At 40.6% G+C, this 13,659-nt stretch overlaps 1 long non-coding RNA gene across 1 annotated transcript; it reads left to right on the top strand.

The window, feature by feature from the left end:
- Positions 1–674: 674 nt before the first annotated feature.
- On the top strand, positions 675–13,566 carry LOC309687855. The gene is made up of 3 exons (XR_014270876.1): positions 675–974; positions 12,424–12,683; positions 13,020–13,566. It is a non-coding gene; the product is annotated as an uncharacterized lncRNA (long non-coding RNA).
- Positions 13,567–13,659: the final 93 nt, after the last annotated feature.

The raw sequence follows: 13,659 nt of genomic DNA, 5'->3' as shown, positions 1-13,659 counted from the left end.
ACATAAGTAACAAAGAAAGCACTGGCATCAAACATGTTACATCATAGAATAACAAACAAAAAACACTCAGAGTATTTGTACATGGATGAACAGAGAGTTGGTTGTAGCTCAGTTAAATGGATGGCATCTGTTAAAGCATGAGGTGCTCTGTGAAGAATTCCATTACCATAAAAGCCAGAACACTTGGTAGATTTATGGTTAGAGATGAATGAAGTTAAAGAAATAAGCTTCAAAATCCTAAATGAGATATAATAAGGTCTTACTTGGATGTGAGTGACTGTGTATTGTGTGGGAATAATGTATTTGTTTTTGTGAATTACTGCAGTCTGCCTCGAACAATATTTGCAGCTCACTACAAGACAAGAAATCTGAATTAAAATAAAAAGATCAGATCAGATATACTTTGTTAATATTAATACTAATACTAGAACAACTAATGTTACTGATAATTATAATAACAGTACCTCCAGCAACAACAGTAATCACTATAATAAATAAAAATAATACTGATTGTAAAATAAGAGCCGTGCATAACATACAAAAAATAAATGTTAAACTTAAAGAGCACGTGACTAATCAAATTTAGAGCATGACTTTGTTTTAATGTGAAATAAATTTAAGACACATAAATTCGTACGTGTTAAAATGAAACCATTCGTAAACTGATGGTTGAAGGAGTGTAACCGCCAGCTGTAGGAGTCTTTCTTTACTCAATTTTTGTAAGTGTGACCCTTTTTATTTCCGTGGCAAAGACTATCATTAATTATTTTTTCATTTTATTTATTTATTTTTTATTATTTTCTGTGTCTACAATTAATTTTTGTATTTTCGCATGTCCGTTAATTGATTTATTAATTAAAAACAAAAAGTTCCGGTTACTAGCGTCCAAGCTCACGACCTCTGCGCATGTTCGAACTTCACGCGCTCGCGCTTTTGCACATGAGAAACCCTTGAAGCTCTGAGGGTGACTTCTGGTAAGTTCATTTTTACTAAGTGGCATTTTGTTTATCTAATCCGACGTTGCTGTTATGTTCTGATAAAAGTTACCAAGCGGTAAATTATGGTCGTGCATTTCTTGTCTTCGACCAAATTTCTTTGTGACGCAGCACGAATGTGGGGATTAGCTAAAATAGCGAGCTAGCGTGCCTAAATTAAGCCGTTCTGAGTTTGTAATAAAACTTCAAATTTTTGTGTTTTTGGTGAATTAATACGTGTCCCCGCATGAAATTGCTCCAAGTGCGCTAAAGGCATATTTACTTATTATTACTTTGTTTTTTTTTTCGTCCCCTAATCACCTTTCTCAGCGATTTCGCCATGTCGCTTCCACGTGTACTACAGTGCCCGTGCTCACGTGCATTGTAGCAGTCACAAACTGAGTGGACGCTTTTATAAGTTGTCAGTTTGATTTGACACAGCTGTGTGAGAGTGGAGGAGTTGAGATAAAGTTAATTTAACCCTAACATGTGTTTTTGTTAAATCTGTGGACACTTTTATGGAGGGTCTGTGCTCGTGTTATTTGTTAATTCACTCTGCCTTATTTTACAAACTGTACACGTAAAAAAAAGTGACCGGAGTTTACCCTTTATCTGTAGTCAGACCTATTCGCCGTCACCTGCTGCTTTAACCTGCAAATTTCTTTGCTGGGTTTTGATTTGGGGCATGAAGAGTGCAATTAACCCTCCGCGCCACCAGAGGCCGCTAGTGAAGCGCCGTAATATATGTATTCTAACTTGAATCATTAAAACAATAATTTACATAAGCAGATGGGCTTGTTCCGTTTTGTTAAGTTAAAATAACACTCACTTGGCGTATTGGGTCTAGGTTGCGGCGTTAATGTGCTTAAAAATGCAGTTTATTTCTTGTTTTGCGCTTTCGTTTCCCATTGGAGTGACGCGTACCACGTGTACCGGAAGGCAAGATATTATTTATTTGCGAACGTCAGTAGACATAAATAAAACCGGATTCAACATAACACTGGTTATACCTAATCTGATGACCTTATGGCTACCGTTTTATGTCTTGAAATATGTCTTGAAATTTTTCCGAACCGTCAGTGAGGGAGACTGTGCGGGGAGTGACTCCGTCTGCTCCGACATATTCCCGGCATCGCTTCTCGGCCTTTTGGCTAAGATCAAGTGTAGTATCTGTTCTTATCAGTTTAATATCTGATACGTCCCCTACCCGGGGACCATATATTAAATTGATTTTTGGAACAGGGAGATGGAATAGGGGCTTGCTCCGTCCACTCCACGCATCGACCTGGTATTGCAGTATCTCCAGGAACGGTGCACCCCCCTAAACATGTGGAAAAATATTGAAAGTTTGTCCAGGTGGTCACAGCACCAGAATAAATGACCCCTTATGGTTTCTTGTTGCTGATTACCAATTTGGAATGTTAGATTCCAAATTATTATATTAAGTTGCAACACAACAATGATGCAAACACATAGTTGCTGCAGACAAAGCAGCACACAAAAAAATTGTATCTTGGTAGATTTTAAAAAAATGTATTTAATGAGATTTTCCAATGCCTGACTAAAGCTGGCAAGGAAACAAATTGTCTGCAGTTCGTGGAAAATTGTTTATTTATCCATCTACAGTGGGAAACAAAACCACATCTACATTTATTGTCTTTAAGTCTTCTATTGATCATTTTCCAATATCCGTTTCTATATATTGGCACATTTATTTCAGTAGAAACAGAAAGCAGCTTGTGATTTAGAGCTATTTCTCATATTTTGTAGGCTTTGTAATATATTATATTATTTAATTAGTTCAGTCTGTTACTGTTATCCTCCTGGAGCAACTGTAACCCACACAATTTCCTTAAGGATTATTAAAGTATTCTGATTAGAGAAGAAAAAGGTGCAGTGCTGGTGGATAATATTTTTATTTTTCTTGCAGTAAATATTTTTATTTTATTTAACCTTCATTTATACAGCTAGTTCCAGTGAGACTAAATGTCTTATTTACAGTAGTCCAGTCTGCTTCTTAACCCTCTATTATTTTCTCAAGTAGAACCTGGGTCGTCTTTATGTGTTTCACTGAATGTGCCTGAGAGAGAAAATGTTAGACCCTAGTACGTGTCTGCCTGTGTCCAGTGACGTATAACAATCTCTTGCTATGAAAACTGTTCTGTTGTTCATGAAATAAGTGGCTGTGTCACCCAGCAGCTCTCTGTGGGCTGTGGGTTTGGTCTTTATGTATATGTTTATTATCCAAAGCGCTTTTCTCTTAAAGTTGGCTCATTCCTTGGTAATCTGACTATGACTATATCAGCTGCATCTATTGGGTTATTTTGGTAATAGATTGATCTATTGATGTTTTTTTTTTTACCCATCATCTGTTTCATTTTTCTAAAAAGACCCCCAAACCTTTTGTATTTACGTGACATCTGAAATTGTAATTTTTTAAAGAAAATATTTTCTTAGCTGCCAAAATATATAAATGCGCTCAAGTAAAGTCAAAGCCAAATAAAGTAAGATAAATATGCAATCTAAAATAAGATATAAAAAATGAATCTTTACTGTCTTCGTGGAAGGCTTTGTGATTTTTGTTCATGCGTCTGCTTGTTTAAGTGTGCAGTGAATTTCTGTCTGTAAGCCTTTAAAGGAGAATGTGGTGCCTGCAATGCAGCGATGCGAGTATATCAGCAGTCTGAAGTTTGCCTTTGATGCAAAGTTTTTATGCTGCTGCAAACAAGATGTTATGATGGTGTAGACATTAATTAATATTAATAATGATTTAGTGTCCAACGTAACGTCACTGTTGCTGTGGTGATGTCAGTGCTTCTTTTCAAAACTGGGCCCTGTGTTTGCTTAATATTGTCAGACTTTTTATTCACACGCTGCTCCTAAATCCCTTTGTATCGCAGGTCTGCTTTTAGTCGCAAATGCATGTGAAATGCACGCGTTTACATCCTTGAACACATCGGCAGGCTACAGAGCTGGGCATTAAATGAAGCAGCGAAGCAAAGACTGTGTTGAGGATTGTTTATAATCCAATTTTTCAAAATACTTGATGAATCGCTGCAGCCCTATTTCGCTGTAAGAAGTGTAATTCTTGCAAAATGCATGCATTGAAGTAACATTTAAAGTAAGAAAAGGCTTCGGCTCTTCTGTAATAGGTTTTGTATTTGATTTTGGATCTGGACAGTTACTGAGGGTCGCCTGTGAGACGAGGGAGAATAGTAGGAAATATTGATCCAGCTATCACCCCCTCATCGTCTTGTTTCCTGTCACTGCAAAAGTGGACAGGAATGCTGCTCTGCAGAATGTCCGATGTAGTTCCAGATATCTGGCTGATAGCAGCATCTCATCTTGACCATTTGGTGCCATTTGTTTTTCTCTGCAGCTGTCGTGTATTTCACCAAGCATGACATTTATATTTGTTAGTTCAGGTGTACCACATACTTCTCTTCCACTGGCTGGGATGTCCTCTCTAAGAAGGAGAAGCATACTTCTGCAGTCATGGCAGTCCAGGCTTTGTTATGTGCAGAAGGGCCTAAACTCAACTCCAGCTGCAGCATTTGTTCTTGGTCCCTGTGAGCTGCAGGGAGCTCATGCGGTGGACTCGTCCTTAATCTGTGTTTTCTGATAGGTCAGTCGATCTTGTCTTTCTCACTGTTATCACTGGTCAAGGTGAACATTCAGGGTACGGCAAACTTACAACCAGAGAGGAAATGCCCAAAGTATGTGACTGGCTGCAGACTTTTAAAAATGGAATCGCATTGAGTAATCAGATGGCAAGAGCGAGCGTCAGCCAAGAGCAATTAGAAATTGAATGCAGACAGATGTGAATGAATCTCCAATAAAAGCAGTGACAGGTTCAAATACTTTTGTTTGACCTATTGAGTCAAACAATGAGAGTCAAATATTGAGAGGAGTCTGAAGCTGCAGAATGTAGTTTGAAATCATTAAAGTGAGTGTTCCTACTCCGGGACAGTAGGGGGCAGCAGCAGGAGCAGAGTGAACTGTTCAGCAGCACATAACAAAGGAACAGGAAGTGGTTGTGCTGTTAGCAGAAAACGTGTGCGCTTTATGCGTTTTTTCCTTTTTTCTAAACATCAGACGTGAATCAAACAGTTTTCAGCTGCAGTTTGATTTAACTTGGAGTTACTTGAACTTCCTGTTGGTTTGTTGGTGGATTTAAGGAGGTTAAATTGATTAACTATTGTGATCTTTCAATTAGCTTTTGTTGTGCAGATGCAGCAATGCATGATGGGAAAGACTCCCTGTATATTTTAAACGAAATAACCTGATGTGGCTCTGTTGGAAGCTCCTTCCTGTGTATATAAATAGTGTGTAGTCCCAGCCTCCTGCAGGCTGTGTTTGTGTTGATTGTGAGATTGTGAGCACCGTGAGTGTGCAGGGTTTGTGTGTGAAAGAGTCCCCCATGTGTGAGGTGAACAACTCATACTTACCTGGCAGGGGAGATACCATGATCAAGAAGGTGGTTCACCCAGGGCGAGGCTCAGCCATTGCACTCCGGTTGTGCTGACCCCTGCGAATTCCCCAAATGTGGGAATCTCGACTGCATAATTTCTGGTAGTGGGGGACTGCGTTCGCGCTCTCCCCTGATCACATGTTCAAAGAAAACAGAGGAAGCAGATACTGCGGCAGTGTCCTGCGTTTATTAAGCCTTAGAAGTCTCCGTTGTTGTGTTATTTGAGGAAGATGTTAGTGAAAGCTTTGTGCTGCACAGTCTTTTCACTGAAGTCCTTTGTGCACTGTGGAGCACACTGTCACCTCCCGAGTGTTCATCCACTTAACAAACAGCAGCTTCTTTTCTAATCCAGGGCAGCTCGTCCATCTCAGTCGTGTTAGGAAAGTCATTTTTGTCCATGTGCAGAAAGACAGCCTGGTTTTTCCCTTTTCTTTCCTCTAATGGTTCCACAGCAGCCAGCATGTGTGTTATGCAGATTGTGGAAGAGGGCAGGGCTGGTAGAACAGTTAGCCAAAGTGTAGCCACCACCGAGCAAAGAAAATGGTTTAAAGATCTATGACAGACGAGCAGCTCAGACCATAACTTATGTTGACCTCACTCTTTCCTGTGTACACAAAAAACTGTCACATGTGAGCCGGTGCCCAATCAGCTTGAACAAACCGTTTGTATTCACACTTTGTGGGCTTGTCCCTCATATACGACTTCATGCCACTGGTAGCCTTACATGCCACCATCCTCTAATCTGTGCAGATGTTTCTACAAGGCTGAAATGAGCTTTGCAGGTAGTGTAATGTGATCACAGAGTGGATGTTCAGTCTGATCATGACAGAAACTCATCTTATTCCTTCTTTGCTGTTGTTTACACACAAGGAAGCTCTTAGAATATGTGTGTGCAATAAACAGTGTTGTTCCTGCTCCGGGACAGTAGGGGGCAGCAGCAGGAGGAGAGTGAACTGTTCAGCAGCACATAACAAAGGAACAGGAAGTGGTTGTGCTGTTAGCAGAAAACGTGTGCGCTTTATGCGTTTTTTCCTTTTTTCTAAACATCAGACGTGAATCAAACAGTTTTCAGCTGCAGTTTGATTTAACTTGGAGTTACTTGAACTTCCTGTTGGTTTGTTGGTGGATTTAAGGAGGTTAAATGGATGAAAAATGTTGATCTTTCAGTTAGCTTTTGTTGTGCAGATGCAGCAATGCATGATGGGGAAGACTCCCCGTATAGTTTAAACTCAATAACCTGATGTGGCTCTGTTGGAAGCTCCTTCCTGTGTATATAAATAGTGTGTAGTCCCAGCCTCCTGCAGGCTGTGTTTGTGTTGATTGTGAGATTGTGAGCACCGTGAGTGTGCAGGGTTTGTGTGTGAAAGAGTCCCCCATGTGTGAGGTGAACAACTCATACTTACCTGGCAGGGGAGATACCATGATCAAGAAGGTGGTTCACCCAGGGCGAGGCTCAGCCATTGCACTCCGGTTGTGCTGACCCCTGCGAATTCCCCAAATGTGGGAATCTCGACTGCATAATTTCTGGTAGTGGGGGACTGCGTTCGCGCTCTCCCCTGATCACATGTTCAAAGGAAATAACAGAAACAGATGGTGTTTATCAAGTCTCTGAAAGCTCTGTTATTAGAGAAAAGGTTACTGAATGAATGAAGACTTTGTAGTAAAGTACTACAGTAAACAGGACTTTCTGTTGTTCAGTATAATCTTCCCACAGTATAAAGTTCCCACTAATCTCCACTAGAGGCTGATAGAGTTCTGTTAGGTGGTGTGTGGTTTGTCTCTGGACTGGAGGGAAGTGTTCACACTTTGTGCTTGTCACTACCCGATCCGTACAACGCATGTGCGAAAGGCCACTACTTCCGCTCAAAGCATTTTACGATAGTTACGGTCAGAGTATCTGTTAAGATGTTAGCAATGATAAGTATCTCTTAAAATGTTTGCAGTAATGAAACATTTCAATATAATGTAGACAAAAAAAACGAAAAAGAACAACAGTCACAGTTCAGGGGATCAGATCTACCCGATCCCCCTACCTCTGTACCGTGCATGTGCAGATGGTCTCTGCTTCTGTTTCGTTTAATTCCAGTTTACTCCCCAGCAGTGTTGCCAATAGGGCTGCCACGATTAGTCCACTAGTCACGATTACGTCCACTATCAAAATCGTTTGAAGCTTTCTAAGATCATAAAAGACGCAGGAATAAGTAGCAGGATTTAAGAGTGTAATAACGGACTGAAACAGAAGATGGCAGCACTGCATGTACAAGCATGCCAGATGTCGTTAAACCCCGAAGAAGAAGTAGCTGTGTCCCAGAATTCATAGCGCGGCCCAGCTCAGTTTCCAACAATGGCGGCAGCTAGTTAGTGTTAATATTACTCTTATTATTCTTTCTGAGTCACAAAATAAACGTTTAACATATTTTCAGGTGAGAATGTAGCTGTGTAAACTTCAAATATCTGCTCAGTTTATCAAGACACCACATGTTTTCAAAAGCGCTCCGATGTTTTCGGAGACGTCTGTTACCCACTAGCTCGTTAGCTAGGCGGGGGCTAGGCTCACTAGAGCCGTGAGAACACCGGACTCCCGGCAAATCGTTTTCAAACCCACCGACGTCTTTCACTACTCAGGTTAAACATATATAAGTCACTTAGATAAATTAAAAATGTTATTGTTTGGCTTTTTTTTTAGTATTTTATTTGTTCCTGAGTAAATCGGTTTGGCTGAGATCAAAGTTATAGTTTTTACACAGCTGAATAAACGTCAAGCAGACAGCTGATTATCAGAAGTGTGAGATGCTCGAGAATTTACTCCGGTGTCCTGTTATATTTTAGAAAGCAAGGAGTTTATTAAACTTCACCGAAACAATCTGCAAATGTAATAAACTATCATCTTGTCTTTATTTTTAGTTAGCACCTTAAACACTTAAAGCTGTAAGCTAATGATAGTTATATAAGAGCAGATGCTGCTGGTGCAATAAGCTGTACGTTTTACGTCCAATGGATGATGATCTGATTAGTCAACTAATCGCAAAAATAATCGGTGACCAGTCGACTATCAAAATAATTGTTTGTGGCAGCCCTAAGTCTGATTATGACAGAAACTCATCTTATTCCTTCTTTTCTGTTGTTTACACACAAGGAAGCTCTTAGAATATGTGTGTGCAATAAACAGTGTTGTTCCTGCTCCGGGACAGTAGGGGGCAGCAGCAGGAGGAGAGTGAACTGTTCAGCAGCACATAACAAAGGAACAGGAAGTGGTTGTGCTGTTAGCAGAAAACGTGTGCGCTTTATGCGTTTTTTCCTTTTTTCTAAACATCAGACGTGAATCAAACAGTTTTCAGCTGCAGTTTGATTTAACTTGGAGTTACTTGAACTTCCTGTTTGTTGGTGAATTTAAGGAGGTTAAATTGATTAACTATTGTGATCTTTCAATTAGCTTTTGTTGTGCAGATGCAGCAATGCATGATGGGAAAGACTCCCCGTATATTTTAAACTAAATAACCTGATGTGGCTCTGTTGGAAGCTCCTTCCTGTGTATATAAATAGTGTGTAGTCCCAGCCTCCTGCAGGCTGTGTTTGTGTTGATTGTGAGATTGTGAGCACCGTGAGTGTGCAGGGTTTGTGTGTGAAAGAGTCCCCCATGTGTGAGGTGAACAACTCATACTTACCTGGCAGGGGAGATACCATGATCAAGAAGGTGGTTCACCCAGGGCGAGGCTCAGCCATTGCACTCCGGTTGTGCTGACCCCTGCGAATTCCCCAAATGTGGGAATCTCGACTGCATAATTTCTGGTAGTGGGGGACTGCGTTCGCGCTCTCCCCTGATCACATGTTCAAAGAAAACAGACCCCTAAACTCAGTTACTCAGTCAGATTCAGAGATTTGCTTCTTATTGAGTATCTCAGGGAGATGTGAGTGATGTCAGGACTGGCTGCTGTGGCTCATTTGTTGAGTGCAATTTGTAGTTCTCCCTGTTCTCCACTAAAGGAAGACAGAGCTTTGCAAGTTGGTCTGCTCTTTGTCTCGGAACTTTTATTACTGAAGGAATTTGCTCATTCTGTGTTCTGTATTGATTAAAAATCAACACATGGATAAAAATAAATATCCTCTCATCTTTGATTTTGCAGATTAAAATTTGCATTTTTATTATTTTATTTATTGTGACTTGAACACTATTTTTGCTTACATAGCTGAAAGTGCACTAATCTAACACTCATAAGGTTTTACTATATCAGATTGACAAACGTTTACCAACGCCCTGTAGGTACTGTTCTTTACAGCCTCTCCAACCCCGGTATTTTTACCATAAAAACGGTAACCTGACCAAAAAAACAGCCACAAAACAATTACAATTGTTAAAAAAACAGTGTTCAGTATTTTGCAATAATTTTTTGTGGACTGATTTAATAACTTCAGTAAAGGCATCTCCACCAATAAACCCATATTCAAAACCACCTACCTACAACTAAGGAAGGAGCCAAAGTGTAAGAAGTTCCAGTCTGAGGGGCGTACAAGTTCAGCTTAGCCAGCTCTTTGTGTTAGCAGATTTGATCAACACTAAAACTAAGAAATGACCATGGTGCTTACAGAGGCTTTCATTGTTGGACTGTGTGTGTGTGTGCGCGCAGCTAAAGAGAGTGTTTGATAAATCATCAGCCAACACTGATGCTGCAGGCGAGTCGGTAGAGTAGTGTTGTAGTTGGTAATCATGTGAATTTAAAAAATTTGTATTTTTTTAGTGCTATCAGCGTTAATCTTGTTAAAATGACGAGCTGACCGCGTCGACGCCGTGCAGCCCCACGCACGGGGCGATCCGCGCTAACTCGCTAACAGAGATTTGTCACATTAATGCGGTTATGGCGTTAACGTCATTTTAACAAGATTAAGGCTGACGGTATTTTTCCAGTTGGTGCTGCAGTGTTGTGGCAATTACACATTAAGGAGTGTCTGAACAAAAAGCAATTCGCTTCTGGCGCATTTCTTTATAATGATGACATTTGCAGGCGGGCATTCAGGCTGTGGTTGCCTAGGAAACTATCCCGGGTTATTAATACCTCTGTCATTTGTGGGCCAGTGACAACCTTTGCTCGTGTTGTTTGTGTGTAGCTTTGTTTTGGAGTTAGATTAAGAGAAAACAGAGAGGACTAACCAAACTTGGTATCATACCAAAAAACAGGATTGTGAGTTGGGGATTATTAAATTTTGCATATTCCTCCACTTTACATTGTCAGGTTCTCTTGGCATACATTCTTTATGTAGTCCAGTCTTTGGTGTTCGCACTCAAAAGCAAGATAGTGTAGTTCATTTCTTAAGCCACCAGTTTGCTAATACTCTTCAATAGCACTATAAATATCTTGGCCGTGTTTCTCACATTTATCCCTGTTGTATTTAAAAATTTCACAAGCTTGCTCAGGGCACCGTGAACCTGGCAGTGTGACAGCGGTGTAGTCATGGGCAGACTCGTATGTAGGGAAGTTTTTCGGCTGGCTTTTTGAGTTTAAGATTAAGTAACATTCAGCACTGGTGCACCTAACTTTTTTTTTTTTTTTAAGGCGCACCAGCACAAAAGTTAGGCGACCCAAATTTTTCAACCACATCGCTTAACACCGCAGTTTTACGTGTGCACTTTTTGGGGGGGAAATTGCTGTCCGTTAGGGCTGCTTTGGCACTCTTTGGTACGTTTCTGAAACATCCACGTTGTCGTAAAACGATTGCTTCGCAGTATTTCACACTTGGAGGATAAATCAGGCTCATTAAAACTGACCTGCTCATGTTGTTGAGGCTTACTTGCTGTAATGACCTCTTTCCAGTGGATTTCTGCTTCACAGAGGAAAAAAAGCACAAGCTTGTGCTTTTTTTTCTCAATAAGCAGCGGTATCTCTGAATCAATCGGCATCTTTGTTATGCACTCGTCTTTATTTCATGTTTGTCTTGTAAAGGTCCTTTACAAGACAAACAGTGGCATGTACTGCGCTGACTGCTAGCTGAAGTGAATAGTCTAAAATTTGTGTTGCGTTTGCCTCTGTGTGCTGCCTGTATGTCTTTTTTTGTTCTTGCTCTACGTGGACTACATACACCTGCTCCCTGTCACTTCAAAACATGCATCTCTAATCAGTGAGAGCGCCTTGGCACTATCCCTACTAGTGAAGACTATGTTGTTTCAACAGTGCTTTCCTCTCGGGTTCGTTGAACTCGGACATGCATAGAATCAACTTTTCCATGTTTTTGTTCATAGTGTGTTTGATCTTGGCGTGACTGTAGGCGCAAGAAGTAGAAAAGGATGGGTTTCAGAGCGAAGTGCTACTTTCTATGTAAAAGGGCCTTAACAGTGTGCTGTTTATCTTACATCCTTCTCTGGTAAAAGGTTTACCTTTACACAACTGCATTCTTATGCTTAAAGTAGCCAGATATATTTCTTGTACAAACTGTGGAAAGAACAAATAGTTTGTGTCCCTAGCAAAACCGTTATCAGCACAGGAAAGCCTGGTTTTGAAATATCTACAAGGCTCATTGAATGAATGAATGAATGTATGAATGTATGAATGAATGCAGAATTGTCTACAGTGACCGTAGACTCCGGACCAATCACAACGCAGAACTGTCTGCTTTAAGGATGCACTAATTTGACTTGTCTCAGATATGATACTGATGTCTCGGCTTCAAGATGTCATGTTGTTATTCATATAATTTATTTATTCATATAATTTATTTAGAGTAGCTTCATTTAAAGGCTGCTCAATGAGTTGTTGCACTGAACTAACGTCCTTCTAGCTTTCTGGCTTGTGAGACTTTCCTCTGACTGGACATAATGAAAGAAACCAAAGCTTCGTCTGACTTAGGCTGGATATTTAAGGCAACACACTATCCACCGACAGCGCTAAAGTGGAAACACGAAAGAGATTAAAGTGAACAGAAGAGAGATTCTGCTGCTGTTTGATTCTTGTGTGTCATTGATTCTGTGTCTTGTCTGCCTTTCTGCAGGTTTTTCTGGCTCCTCAGTTTCCTGAGGGTTTGTTATATTATTTGTCCTCTCCCAAAACCCGAGTCCAAACCAGCCGGCTTACCACACGAAAAACAAAGCACATCTGCGTGCAGTGTCTTCTTTCTGTTTGGCCTGGATGCTTTGCCAATTTCCAGATAAGGTGGATGGGAAGTGGAGATGAGGCAGATGAGATGGTGTGAGAAGACAATAGCAAATCGGAGGGGAGAAAGAGAACATTTATAAACCCAGACAACAGATGGTGAGTGAAAAAGAAACACTTGGTCCATCATGGGAAGCCCCCAGCAGCCTTGGCCTATTGCAGCATAACTAAGGGAGGATTCAGGGTCACCTGATCCAACCCTATAAGCTTTCAAAGCATAGAAAGTGCAAAGCCTAATCTTAAAAGTACAGTGTGCTTCTGATAAAACACATGAGGAATACACTATGAAATAAGTTGTTACCTTAAGGTTTTTAATTAAATAGGCTACACAGAACAGCTGTTTTTGTGTGAAGGTCCTTCGTTTCATTATTTTGGCTGCTGTAGAGCTGGAATGTACCAGCTTGTGGGATAAAGTGTGTTTTCTCTTCCCCACAGCCTGCGATGTTGCCGGGGCAGCATCAGACAGTTGGAAAGAAACAGACTCCATGTGGACGGAGGGCAGATGTCCTTCTGCCCAGCTAGAGAACACCAGGATGAATTCCTCAGACTCGGTATCTGACCTTGTGCTAGCGTGGCGGGCCCCGAGTTCCTTCTGATGCTGAACAGTGTCCGGCCTTATATGACCACAACGTGTAGGTGACAGACTCCCTCGTGTTCCTCAGATCTGGATCACTGGCATCTTTTTTTTTTTTTTTTAAGCATATCTTAGTGCTGTTTAAGTTTTGTTCATGCACATTTCAAGGTATTTTACTTACCTCTTGGTATTTTAATGTTATTCTAGGAATACTGCCTCGGTATCTTACTAAATATAATAATGCGACTTTTTCTTCATAATTGAGCGGTGCCTACTTCAATAAAGTGCGTTGTCAAGAATAGGTTATCTATATAAAAACCAGTGCTACAAATAAGATCTGGGTCTGACTCGCTCCCTGATGGAGACAACTTAGAATTATGTTGCCAAATAAAACTGATTTTGATTGAATATTCTCATTCTTGTTGATTCTGTTGGCTTTTATATGACCTACTTTATCCTGGTTTAACCTTAAAGCTCATCCATTTCTGCAGTACACCGCTC

This window comes from Aulonocara stuartgranti (assembly GCF_965226115.1).
Source record: "Aulonocara stuartgranti genome assembly, chromosome: 14".
Taxonomy (NCBI): domain Eukaryota; kingdom Metazoa; phylum Chordata; class Actinopteri; order Cichliformes; family Cichlidae; genus Aulonocara; species Aulonocara stuartgranti.
This window is presented reverse-complemented; position numbering and strand designations above follow the sequence as displayed.